At 38.4% G+C, this 14,697-nt stretch overlaps 1 long non-coding RNA gene across 1 annotated transcript; it reads left to right on the top strand.

Moving 5' to 3' along the window:
- Positions 1–211: 211 nt before the first annotated feature.
- LOC142194333 (uncharacterized) lies at positions 212–12,878 on the top strand. Its single transcript, XR_012715030.1, has 2 exons — positions 212–271; positions 12,831–12,878. It is a non-coding gene; the product is annotated as an uncharacterized LOC142194333 (long non-coding RNA).
- Positions 12,879–14,697: the final 1,819 nt, after the last annotated feature.

The following is a 14,697-nucleotide window of genomic DNA, read 5'->3' on the forward strand; positions in this document are numbered from 1 at the left end:
ATATCCATAGCAGCTTATTCACTGGGCAATCTCTGTCCTTCAAGTGACTATTCAGATTGACTTCTGTACAGTCATGTTAACTTTCAGTGGTGAAATTGGACTTGTGTGTGCCTTTAAAATAGTGCCTGTCATTCAAGTTGTGCAGACAGAGGTGACACATGAGGTCACTCCCACATGATCCTAAGACATATAGCTGGGACACAGCGGGATCAGGCTCACATCTATCCATGCACATCTATTTCACAGAGTCAGCCAGCTACACAGCACAACTGTAAGAGCAATTCATTTGATTACAAAATACTATTATGATGATTATTATTACTATTATTATTACTTTATCAATGTCTTAGCCTCAAGCCTTATTCATTCTATTTCTGATGTATATTAGTATTAATATATTGATGTACCTGTTGTTTCTCCTCTCCCCATGTAATGACATTCAGCTTTATGATAATAAATGTTTTGTGCACCTATATTGCACTTTCTACCTTAAAAGCAATAAAGCTATAATTACTTAAGTTGTAATTTACCTTCCCAGCCCACGCCAGACAAGGCGTCTTCTATGATCTTTATGTTTACATGTTCTTTTAATTAGGTAAAGTCCAATACTGCAATGATGACAAATGAAGTGACAATTACAATGTGCATGTGCTGTGACTTTACACGCTTGTCTTAACATAATTGTTGCCTGAGGACATAACAGTGTGAATTGTTATAAATGTTCCTATATACCATTGTTAGCTGCAACTATATGTTTGTAAGGTGATTATTACTATGTTGATGTGCAGTGAATGGACAAGGCCCTTTGCTTGGATACGTAACAGTGGGCAGATGAGGTAGAAAGACAATATGATATACCAATAAAGCATATAATTTGTAAATATAGATCAGAAGAGAAGATTTTATAAGTCTGCATGTCTATATAATATATACTCAACATCTGCTACCCAGTTACATTGTAATCTGTATTATGTGTATTGATGGATGAAGATGGGTAGAAGTATACACTGTTAACTAGGCAGAACTCCATAGCTTTAGTACCAGCTGTGCATGGTATTACAGTTTAGTCCCCTTCACTTTAATAGGACTTAGCAGCAGTGAGCTGTAATACCAGGGATAGTCATTTCTAAAAGTACAGAGCTGTGAATAGTAAAGAATGAGAGGGACATAGCGCTCCTGAGGTGCTGAAGCCTTAAAAATAGCTGATCAGCAGGGGTGCAGGGAGTTGGATCCTCATCTATCCTGTAGTGATTAGGCTTGTAGGCTAATTGTATCTAGTAGGTTTTACATTGTAATGCACTGGATAACAGTTCTGAAATGTGTCACATTGTTAAAAATTGTACCCAGCAGTTTCTCCCTTGTATCATTTATAACAATGCTACTGATGGGGACGTATATACATTTATATATTTCTCCTGTATACTCCATGTCCTTTTTAACCAACTAAGCCTATATGTCATTTTGACCTGCTTTCAGTAGTTAATCAATATTCGTGTCTGGAACGATCATCATAACAAAATAATAAATGGGAATAAAAATGATTTAGATAAGATTAATTAATGGAGAAATAAATGTTAAATTGGTTATTGGTGACTTGACCTATCACATATCAAGATGGCTTCAACTGAGATAACTCCAACTATCATGTGAGGGGAATTTTCCTATTTGGGGGAGTGGTTATTAGATGCATATAAACTGAAAATGCTTATTCAAATGATTAATGTTTAATCATATGTACGCCCCATGTACGCCCACTGTAGTGGGTATAAAAAGGTTTGATGTACACAATATAGCTATGCTTCTACCCAGGTTCAATTTGCCTCTGTGTTGAATGCATCACTGACTCGAGTCTTTATCTTTAAATTTGACTATCATCCAATATATTTAAGTGGTCCCATTGAGACTACCCTGACACTACTACATGTAACAACTAACTTGATCCATATAACAGGGGTCATCAACTACAGTAGCCTTCTTATAATGTTTCTGTATCAGCAAATCTGCCTTATTTTACAGCAATAATTGGGGTAGACATATTATTGGTGCACAGGGGCTCCGAATATCAGGGAGTTCTATCACCTTAACAGCAACTTTTTATTGTCTCTTAGATTCTGGATAAATACCTTAGGTAAAGAAGTTCATGGTTAAGGAATAATTAGGGATTGTTAGACCAATATAGGAGGGTGCTCTATGAGATATTGCAAAAAAACAACCCATAACAGTTTTTGAACAGGGGCCCTCAGCTATCTCTGTATGCCTCTAAATGCAATGCATGCAGGGCAATACTGTGACCTGTGCGACCTTTGTCAAAGACAAAATCACCTTGTCATCCTAGCCTAAAAGTATATTCACACACAGCTTTGTTGAAAGAGTTTTATTCAGTTACATGGGGCTTGTAGAAATCCATGTGCTTACTGCAGAAAGAACCGATTTCAAATAAGTGGAACAGAATTTTGTTTCCCTAAATTTCAGCAACAATCATCCTTGTGTAAATATACCCTATAAAAGCAGTGAATATATATTGCTACATAATGAATATTCTAGGAAGCTGACAATCTTAGTGGAAGCTACAGTTCAATGCCACTCATATCAGGTTTCCTTGAAACAGATAAATCAATGGGGAAGAGTCATAAAGACCGGCATATTGTCTTAATGTCCCCTGGAACTGCAGGGTATGCACTTAATTCACATGATGAGTTAGGTGCATTTTCCATAAGTTTTGCCATAATTTATGCTACTTTTGTGGTGTATATAATGAGGAATGTGACATGGGTTTGCCCTGCCCATATCCCACTCTGACTCTGCTTTCCTTTGGAAAAGTAGTGAGGCTGGTGCAAAAACGCCCCTAAGTGATGTTAAATAGTCACCACGTCATCAATTTGATGGCCGACGTAACCAAAATGGGCACAGAACAGCTGACTTTGCATGTTCCATTGCCATTTTGCAGTGGTCTCTTACTTGCGTGGTCAGCTGTTCTATCGGCCATTTCGCGGTGATCTCGTGTAAGAAGAGGAGTAAAGAGGAGGAGACACATCAGGATCAGAAGACATAGGCGGCACTGGATTGGATAACAATACTGTGCTCTGAGCAGAGAGGGAACGCCCTCTGTACTTTCTGAGTACAATTAGTATAAAGAAGAAATGAAGAAAAATTCAAAATCGGCGGCGCGGACCTTCAAAATAATTGTAAGACATGAATCGCCTTTATAAAGGCTAGTCCTATGTGCTTTTAGTTTAAATCCCTTTTAGCAAAATTAAAGATGTAGAAGTACAAACCATACATAGCATTTACTTCTACCTATACAGAAGCTGTGTGAACTGAGGTTAATAGTCCTCAGAACTCTTATCATTTAGAAAAGTTTAAGACAGTGATTACAATATAATTAAGGCATGCCTTGCAAATGTAGTGTTTGCTATATTATTACCAGAACAAAAAGGATGCTAAAACAAAAAAGGCTATTTGAGGTTAAACATCATTGGCTTGAGGCTAAGATATGCCATTGGCATCCAGTCTGTGACCTTCATCATTCACAAGAATATATTGGCAGTAGAACTAGAAAAGGATCTTATTACTGTACCTTGTCTTCTGGTTTTTTGGACAGTCACATGGTGGACCATTGAATTTAATATTCTGACCATGTGGTCTCCAGAGAAAGCCAAGCGTAGCCAACAAGACCCCAAGTGAAATGTCTAGCCTAGCGTCTCTGCCACTTTCTTCTACTTTTATTGCCAAGGTTCACATTAGCAGCACTTCTGAAGACCAAAAGAGACAGAGAAAGAGACAGTTATAATGTTACTCATCAGGTACACACACGGCAGCTTATCATGATAAGTTACTTGAAGTAATGCATACACTTAAAGTGGTTGTCCCATGAAAAGCATCCTATCTATACTGCTAGTTTATGTGGATTTAAGGCTTTTCCTAAACACATTGCTTTATCAAAACTGCTTTGTTTGGCCGCTATCTTAATTTATTCACTTCATTGTTGACACTTCGTTTCTATGGCTACTGGACTTATCTGCTCATTTCCCAAGTGACGTAGCTGCCTGCTCTCAGGGGGGAGGGAAGGGCTGACAAGCAATGGAGCTCCTCAGATAGGGGAGCGGGGAGATGAGAGCTCCGGGATTACTGTGCTGTCTATCTTCAGCTTTTCCACTTATCAGCCGGTTTAACTGAATTTGGCTGATAAGGGCTGAGATAAGGAGTCCTTACCTCTGTATGTAATGCAAGCTGACTCAAATCCAACTCTGCTACATCAGTTTCCACATCAACTTTATACTGTGGTAATGCATGTACAACCAATCCCTCATTACAGACTGCAAACATAGCAGATAGCAGAGCAAGTGAAACCCCGCCCACCAATGTGCTGGGAAACCCAGGAAGTGAAGAGAACACAGAGCCCTGCAGGCTGCAGAACAAGAGTTATAGGAATACCCCTTTAAAGGCCAGGGCCCCACGTGGCATGAGCAGCCAAATTGTAGCGGGAATGCCACAGAAAAAAAAAATGCAGTGTTTTACAGTCACTGCAAAGTGGATGGGATTCATTTTGGAAAAATATGTGCAGTGGATACGCTGCGATTTCCAAAACCATTGTGATTTTGGAAATCGCAGCATGTCAATTATACCTATGGAAACACTGGCGGTTTCCCTATAGGTATAATTGAAGCAGAAAATCTGCAGAGGAAAAATTGCTGGAAACTAAGAATGCTTTCAATAATAGAAGTATTAATAGTTTATCTTTGACAATTAACAAAATTAATCGGCGAATGTGATTTTTAGTTGCAAAATCACACCACAAAATATATGACATTTAAACTGGCGTAGGGCACTTGATTACTCATTATGTGCAACATATTTTCATGTGGCACAATAGAAAACCTGGCATAAGGCTGACGTATTTAAAACTGTCTAAGGGGGCATTCACACAGAGTAACGCCGAGCGTGTATCACAGCCGTACACGCTGGCGTTACGGCAGACTGCCAAACATTTCCCATTCACTTCAATGGGAGCGCTCGTAGCAGCGGCGTTTACGAGCGCTCCGACTGAAGTGAATGGGAAGTGTTCACCAGTCTGCCGTAACGCCGGCGTGTACGGCTGTGATACACGCCCGGCGTTACTCCGTGTGAATGCCCCCTAATACTGAGACACTTTTAGCGTATAACCCAAAAGGATGGTCACACCAAATAATGATTTGATTTTTATTTTGTTCATTCAATAAATTGACAAAAACAAACTATTAACACTTCTGTTTTTGAAAACTTTCTTAGTTTGCAACATTTTTTCCATAAATGCATATAACTTTTGCACAACATTGTAGTTGTTAATTCTTGCACAGAAGATGGTGATGTCTGTAGACACAGCTTGTCTGAGAGACAGTGGGGCCCAATTTTATGGTATACCTCAGAGCCTAAGGTTTAATTGATCCCCTGCTGGCTGTTGTTAATGTTCCATTACGAGCTTTACAATCTCTGGATCTACACCGCCGTACATGACTGATTTTCATTTCTGCATTCTTGTGTGCACAAGAAGACGCAATCTATAAGTAGACACTTATTGATAATAGGTAGAGATGAGCGAGTACTGTTCGGATCAGCCGATCCGAACAGCACGCTCGCATAGAAATGAATGGACGTAGCCGGCACGCGGGGGCGTTAAGCGGCCGGCCGCCGTCAAAGCGGAAGTACCAGGTGCATCCATTCATTTCTATGGAGCGTGCTGTTCGGATCGGCTGATCCGAACGGTACTCGCTCATCTCTAATAATAGGTTCTTTATTTGATAGATATACTTGTTCACATGACTATTAAAATTCATTGAGTTTAAAGTGTGCCACCATACGTTCATGGACTTGGATCCTGTCGCTCTTGCCAATGGGGGATGTAGCTATTAAGCGCCATAATTTCACACTTTTTCAATGTCTGATTTAAACCCCTAAATCCCAGACTTTACTTCTAGTTTCTAACGTCTAACTTCTTACATTAGTATTAGTAGAGTTCTAAATGCTTGAAAGAAAAAAATGAGAGGTCAGGACATGCGTGTTTTTATAAATGCTCCCATAAAAAAGATTTGCTCTGCAGAGAATTGGTTAGTGATAACTCATGATAAAATATGTATTGTGTTCATTAGTGCTTGCTAGTTTTATAAGAATTATAGCTTCTCAGTGGCAAATGCAAATGGATCAGATGTTAAATCTTACTGGGTGAGTCTGGAAATATCCCTGAGCTGGTAATTAACACTTTGGACTTCAGAAAGAGTATCACATAATTCAACCCACCAAGGACCAGAGTCTGGAATTCATACTCATTACCGCCCCAGACAGAACATAGCTGAAGATTACATAACATGACTGTGCGGATGTTACTTATGTAACCCTTTACTGTAGCAGTGCTAGAAAACAGAATTAGATCACAGATACATTTTAGAACCTATTAATGTGAAAGAGTGAATATGGAGACGCTTTGATGATTTAGGGAACTGTATTACCAGCAATACAGAATAGTATTTGTCACCTGAATTTGTCTCTTCACTTTTCTGTCCTGCTAATATAGCAAAGCAATATGAGAGAATTGAAATTCAATGGCAACACTTGCAGGATACAAAGAAGGTTTCCAGACAGGTCACCAGTTTTATGCCTGGTTCACATCTGCGTTCGCTATTCTGTTCCGGGAGTCCGCATGGGGACCCCTGGAAGGAAATACTGAAGACATTGATAATCAGAGAGCTTATGAAAGCACACAGACCCCATAGACTACAATATGGTCCGTTTGTTTTCCGAGTGGAGTCTGCACGAGTCATGTGGAGAGGAAAATACTTCATGAACTACTTTCCTCTATGCATAACTCGTGCGGATAGAGCGCGGAAAATACACGGACCCCTTATATTCTATGAGGTCCATGTGCTTTCATAAGCTCTCCTCTTGTTAATGCGTTAGGTATTCCATCCAGGGGTCCTGATGCGGACTCCCCGAACAGAATACCGAACGCAGATGAGAACCAGGCCTTAGATCGGTAGGGGGTCTGATGTCTGGCTCCTTCACCAATCAACTGTTCATAGAGGCTACAGTGTTCAGATGAGTGATGTGTTCTCTTCATTGCTTACCGAGTACAGTGCCTGTGTATAACAGATGTGCCTGAATAGGACTGAGGCCTGGTTCACATCTGCATTTGGTGGAGTCCGCTTGGGAACACATTAAAAAGCGGTGAGCAATGAAAGCACACGGACCCCATAGATTAAAATGGGGTCCATGTGTTTTCTGCACGGTGTCAGCACAAATTATACAGAGAGAAAAGTACTTCTTGAAGTACTTTCCTCTCTACATGACTTGTGCGGACACCGTATGGAAAACATCCGGACCCCATTAAAGTCTATGGGGTCCGTATGCTTTCATAAGCTCACAGTTTGTCAATGCATTTGGTATTCCATTCGGGGGGTCCCCAAGTGGACTCCCCGAACGGAATACCAAATGCAGATGCGAACCAGGCCTAAGCTACAAGCAGGCCATGTGACGTCACTTGACCTGTGAAGTGGAAGCAAACTCACCTTAGCCGCGATGTTGTTGGTTTTTTTTTCTGAATTTAGTGGCCAAATTTTGCCACAATTTTGATTTCACCTTGTAGCATCTTAAGCCAATACGAGACATTCCTTTCTCACTAAGCCATGCTCTTTTGTTGGACAAAACAAAAGAAATATCTAAAACATGTAATAAATGTTATCTAGCCCTTGGCAATTGACAAGAACTTTCCTCCCACTTGAAATGCAGAAGAGATTTGGATTATAACTCCTTAAAGACAAAGACATTTTACATGTTGGAATTTACATTTCTTACTCCCTGTCTTCCAAAAGCCATAATGTTCTCATTTTTCCATACAAAGTGTCGTATGAGGGCTTATTTCTTGCACGAGAAATTGTACTTTATAATGATACGACTGAATACACACACATAATCCCTAAACGGTCATACCTGCTGAAAAGTAAGTTTATCAGAAATACACTTTATTTACACATAAACTTAAAAAAAGAGGCCGGCTTTTCATTTTACAAGTTTACCTCGCTAAGTACGGGTTTAAATAGCCAGGTATGTTTATTGCAGATCTAACATTTCAACGTATAGGATTTTATTGCAAACAGTATACAAAAGTCATTACTTAAGAAGATAAATAAAATAGGAGTAAAACTCATAAATGTCTCTGATTTGCTAAAGTCAGCGACTATAAAAACGTCCTGTATATTTACAGTCAAGTGACCAGACAACTGGCGACAAGCGTAAATATGATTTACATGGGACTATTTCATGAGCTCAGGAGACACGACTCCCCAGCTGCCATGTCACAGAAGGCACATTTCCAGACATTTTATTCTATACTTTACATTAAACGTTGAATACGGTTAGGATTTAGGATGTGATCTTTTATGGTAACATTTTCAACAACCTTGGCTCAGTGTTTGCCTGCCAGGTCATTAAAAGCACTGACGGCCCTATTAGTACTGGGTAATGTTGCAGTTGAGGCTGTTAGTAGAAAGGGCATATTGCTTTATATTCACAGCTCTGACGGATAACCAATCTATTTCACAGCCCTTTTGTTTTGCAGTACACAGCCTTTTATATTGTGGAGTCAGGAAAGCAAATGAAATCACACAACATCATTTTTATACTCTGCTATTATATTTCTGAGTATTAAGTGATCTCTTAATCAACGCTGGAACAATTCTGCAGATAGACAATGAACGATGAGGATTTGCTTACCTGCTTTACCTGGTGTCCTATTAGCGGTATAGCATAGATACAATGTAAGGAAGTATGAATTATGTGCATATAGCTATGAGACAGAAATACTGACATGATCAAGGATAGATGATCGGAGTGATTGTATTTAGCAGGCAGCTCCGGAGTATCCAGAGTATAAGTGACATTTATAAAACTTGTTTAATTACTAAATTGTTGATGCTTGTTAATAATTTAAAGGTACCTTAACCCATGTTCTTTTCCATTTTACTTCCCTGATGTACAGTAAATAATACTGCATTATTACAAAGGAAAATTGTTGTTTTTTAATAGGACCTGTTACCAGGTCTAAAAATGCAAAGATACATATCTGATAAGCGCTTTTACCCAGAGCATTTTGGTGCTTTGTTTATCATTTCTGCCATTCCAAAGATATAAGTCCTTTAAGTGTTGATGGAAATTAGGCTATACTAGCCAAGTGGGTGGTAAGAGTGAGGTTTCTCTGAGGGTGGGATCTCTGTGTCCTACATGCCATAACCACTAACAGGGCTTATATGTTTGTAATTTGGAATCTATTTGAACAAACAAAACACCAAAATGCTTGGGATGGAGTGTGTCAATGGCTGTTCAGACCTGGTGGCAGATGCGCTTTACTTATATAGAGGGCAGCAGGAATACCGTCACTAGGACGTATGCATCAGATATATACAATGAGGACCAAATCCACAACTCCTTAGTATTTGAGTGTGGGAAAAGAACTGCGCTTACCCAGATGTCTTCATAAGAAGCCTTTATTGTTACCAGAACACACAACGCATTTCGTCATTTTGTCACGTGTACAATTTTGCTTACACCAAAATTGAGAAAGGAGCAATCTGTAGCTCTGAAACACATCGTGTTTTCTGGTATCAATAAAGGCTTCTTCTGAAGACAACTGGGTAAGTGCAGTTCCTTTCCCACACCCAAATACTAAGGAGTTGTAGATTTGGTCCTCATTGTATACATCTGATGCATACGTCTTTGTGAGGGTATTCCTGCTGCTGCCCTCCATATGATGTCTAAACTTATGAATCTGAACTCCAAAGAGTTGTGACTCAAACACAACCCCATAAGGGGAGCAACATTCTTTACAAAACCTTTAATCCATCCTAATTGGCAGTAATACATTATAGGTTGCGCGGTGCTGCCTTTTTCCATTTCTATTAGCATTAAGTAAGGTGAGGTCACAGTAGCTGCGCAGAGGACTTTTTTATCTGCTCCTTTAAGTATGAAAACAACAGACCCCATTGTAATCAATGGGGTCTGCCAGCGTCCACGATAACTGCTGTTCTAGTGTTCCAGCTCTACATCATCATGTACTTTTCTAAAGGGCCAGAAAATAAATTTTTTCATGGGCATGCGTTGTTTTAATGTAGTATTGTCCAACCAGTTGTAGTAATAAATATCTAAAGCTGGTCTAACACATTAGATGTATATCGGCTGAACCTAACAATTACACCAACCAGATAATGTGTAGAGGGGCCTCTTGACCCCAAAACAGCAGATGTCAGGGAAAGGAAGTATCAGTCAGTTGGATTTTAATATCTATCATATCCTTTTGTTCACAGGATATAAGCAGAAGACAAAGAAGTCTGGGTGTGGGTCTCTCCCTTCTCCCAGTTTAGTACATATGCATAGCTTAGATGAACTGAGCATTTATGTGTATGAGAAAGTCAGGTGAAAGATATTAGCTGTGTTCTGAATGAGAACTTCACCAGTAGTATTTGGCTGCCTTTACGGTCAGGATATGATGAGGAAGGTATGTGGATTTTTTCAGACCAGACACCGCCCATTATTTTTTGATAGATTTTATTATATAACTAAATATTGGATGAGAAACAAGCTTATAAACATATAATGCATAACATGTTCTAAAGCAGAGATTCTCAAACTTATTTTGTCTACCGTCCACTTTGAGAGTCAATTATTTTCTAGCGCCCCCTAAAATTTTTAACTGTACCACATCTTAAAAATCACAATCGCAGTTATTTCTCTAATTTAATGATAACGGCCATATGAGTCTTATCCTGTTTCTGAGTTTAAACTTACATAATAAATGAGACTGTTCTAATGAGAGCAATAAAACACAACTGTATAAATAACATTTAGAAAAACTTTATTCAAATTAAAACAAACATTTCAATTTAAATTTTAAAACTAATCTAATGTGAAGGGTGAATCTTGTGATTTTTAACAAGTTTCTTAATATCAGGCTTGACTTTAATAAAAAATAACAATAATAATAATAATAATCATCGATGTAGTGTAGTAGGTAGGTTTTGATTTTAGTTTAAAATATTAGAAAAACACAAATCAGCCATCACTCCCCTAAACCGCTTCAACAATCTCCAATTTTCTCTGGGCCCTTTACCGCCCCCTGTAGGCCTCCAGCGCTCACAAGGGGGTGTTATTGCCCACTTTGAGAAGCACTGTTCTAAAAAATTACTGAGATGAGCATGCTGCCCCAGTATCTGTCTAGACAGTCTAGTCTATCTACAGAAAAGTATATGACTATATAGATTACCAGGGACCTTATGATGACAGCTCGTTATGTCACTAGGATCACCGTTGAACAAATATTTAAAGTTAAAAGGATAAAATGATGCTTATTTTTATATCTGTTTACGAATTATCATCTCAAATAACCGAGTAGATAACAATATGTGTGTTATTTAAGAAGGACAATACCTAGGACAACATATCTAGGACAAAAAGGTGACATCTGGGGGCCACATGGTGGCTCAGTGGTTAGCACTGCAGCCTTGCAGCGCTGGAGACCTGGTGTTCAAATCCCGCCAAGGGCAAAAAACTATCTGCAAGGAGTTTGTATGTTCTCCCCGTGTTTGCATGGATTTCCATCCCATATTCCAAAGACGTACTGATAGGGAAAAAATGTACATTGTGAGCTCTATGTGGGGCTCACAATCTACATTTAAAAAAAAAAAAAAAAAAAAGGTGACATCTGGATAAGGTGGATATCTAGCAGTTGAAGTGTCACTAGTCAAGGTGCTTTACCATTCAGCCCTTGTTTTACTTTGATCATGGCCAATAATGAACATACACGATACTCATGATACATTATGTTTTGTGTTCCTCAAGATGGTGTAAGACCTAAAATGACAAATGTTCATCCAAATGTTCATCCATTGTCAATTTCTTTATATCTATTTATTTATTTTTTTATTGAAAATGTGTCAGTGCCGTATAACTTAAGATTTGCAGGTATGTTCATCGTGCTGATTGCTGGTCAATGTTAGTTAGAATCTGTTGAAGGGCAGATGGAGTTTGTACATTCTCCTTGTGTATATTGATTTCCGGCCAAACAACAAAATACTGATACGGTAAATAGACGCCTGTGAAGTTGGCCAATTTGTGTGTCTCTTACGCTAGGTTTACGTTTTCCATGTGGAGTCAGGGCAGGAAACCCCAAACGGAGTTCGAATACTGTTGTGAATCCAGCCTTGGAGTGTCAGGCAGCTAATAAAACATAAATGAAAACTATATTCACGTTGTACAAGAATCCTGACATTTCTAAATACTGTATTGTTATTGCTATACAAGCTTTGTGGAAAGAAAAACTTAGGGCTCGTTCACATCTGCGCCCGGTCTCCGTTATGCAGGTTTCCGTTTCCTGCACAAAACAGAAGCAGGAGACGGAAACCTGCAGGACTCTTTCATACCCATTCATTTGAATGGGTTCGAAAGATGTCCGGCTGTGAGCGGCAGTGAGCGTTTTATGCTCTCCGCTGCGAAACCATTTTTTTAAAATCGGACACAGAGTCGGACATGCAGTACTATGTGTCCGATTTAAAAAAAAAACGGTTTTGCGGCAGAGAGCATAAAACGCTCACCGCCGCTCACGGCCGGACCCGCTCTGACAGCTTTCCGTCTTCTGCAAGCAGAAGACAGAAAGCTGAGAACGGAAACCCGAACGCTAGTGTGAACCTAGCGTTAGTCTGTACAAACTATTGACGTCATATATATTTCTAAACCATACATTCTTCTTATAGTTTCAATTTTATAATTATTATAGATAATACAGTATAATATTATTCATCCATATATTTTAGAAACTGCAAAGTAATCTGAAATCTGACAAGATCGGAACCAGAAGACAAGAAGAGGTAAACTGTCATAAAATCCAAATAGCTGTGTGATAATCTAAAATATTTAGTAATCTATCATGGCTGATGAAATCTGATATTTGTTTGACCAGATCCTTTAACCAAGTAACCAAAATGATGTCCCATAAACATATTGATTATTCCGAGCTGTGCGATTATTTATACAGTACATGCATGTATGACATATCCAAACCCTCCATGTTAATGTTCCTTACACAGAATTGATAGTAATACATCACTCACAATATGTCAAATAGATTTCATGGTTACTTGATGTCGCAGTGACAAATGACTGATAAAAATATGAAAGATGTCCAATACATTTTCCTAAAGAGTGAAAGATTTAAGTGGTTGTATCATTTGGGACTATAGATGCAATGATAATAGCAATGGATGTCCATTAGCAGCCATATTATGTCCTGTAGAGGCACTGCTTTAATAATACTAATGTACTGGTATTGAGTGAATTATCATTGTATCCAAATACATATATATTATTTACATTATTATGTAGCTTTCTTTTAAAATGTATGTGGAGGATTGTACATGGGTCTTCATATTACTCTTATATATAGCTAGGCAGAGAATAATTTAATATACATATGTACATACAGTACACAGAACAATACCAAGCTCACCAAATAGGTGACACATAATTAATGTACATACATATATTAAGAACATGCGCTCATTCACATGCATCCACTGCATAACACTACATAGCAATTGTCTGCTCTCAACACCATATAAAGTCTTTGTACAAGGGTCCTCCCTTGTTAGTGTCTGGGTAGAAGAGTTAAAAATTGAGAGTTCTCACTCATTGATACCTTTTAATGGCTAACTGAAAAGATGATGACACTATCTTTTAGTTATCCCGGGTTCACACCAGCGCTTGTACTGCGTTCGGGGATTCTACCCCCCCCCCCCCCACACACACACACACACACACACATGAAAAATCAGATGTGAACCTAGTCTTAGCCTAAAAAGGCATCCATGCTTGAGGCATATCATTGTTTAATTTTGTCTATTGGCTACAAATTGTACAAATATTTTTTCTTTAATAAGATTTTATTGAAATTTTTGAAAAGAACATATTTTTTTGCCCCTGGGAAAAAAGCTGAAACGTTACAAAAGTGTTTTAGCGATTTCATCTGCTGTGACATCACAAACGTGTCTCTGTCAAGTAAGCTAATATGACAGCCCAGATGCATTAGCCTTTTAGAACAGAAACTGGATAACAGTCTTATTTTTACAGACAGTCTGTTAATTTTTGGGGATGAAGTACATAGACTGTGAATGTATGGATAGGAAAGGAATAATTTGCCCAAACTACAAGTCAGCGCTACAGTTCTGCAGTTTTATGCTGTGCCTAACCCAGCAATATAGTAGTATTATGTCACATAGTTTGAAAACATACGTATATTTTTTTTTCCTTTTGTTATAAATTATGTTTATTATTCCATTATAAAAGGTAATATCATATATTGTGTTTGAGAATTTCTGTGATTTGTTTCAATATAACTCCCACTAACCCACCCCAACACTTAATCCTCCTTAACAACGTGTTAAAGAGAAAAAGAACGGAAAAGAGAGAAATAAAATAGCGGTGCCCATCAATATTATTATTATTATTATTATTATTATTATTATTATTATTACTAACATCATCAATCTCCCCTCTATAACATTGTGTCCACTTTTCAAATTATACCCTCAAATTTGTTATTTTATCCAAAAGACAAGTGTTTTATCCATAGATATGATAGAATTGTTTCCTAATGCTGTATGGTACCCACAGGCATTAGATTTT

This window comes from Leptodactylus fuscus, chromosome 1, assembly GCF_031893055.1.
Source record: "Leptodactylus fuscus isolate aLepFus1 chromosome 1, aLepFus1.hap2, whole genome shotgun sequence".
NCBI lineage: Eukaryota > Metazoa > Chordata > Amphibia > Anura > Leptodactylidae > Leptodactylus > Leptodactylus fuscus.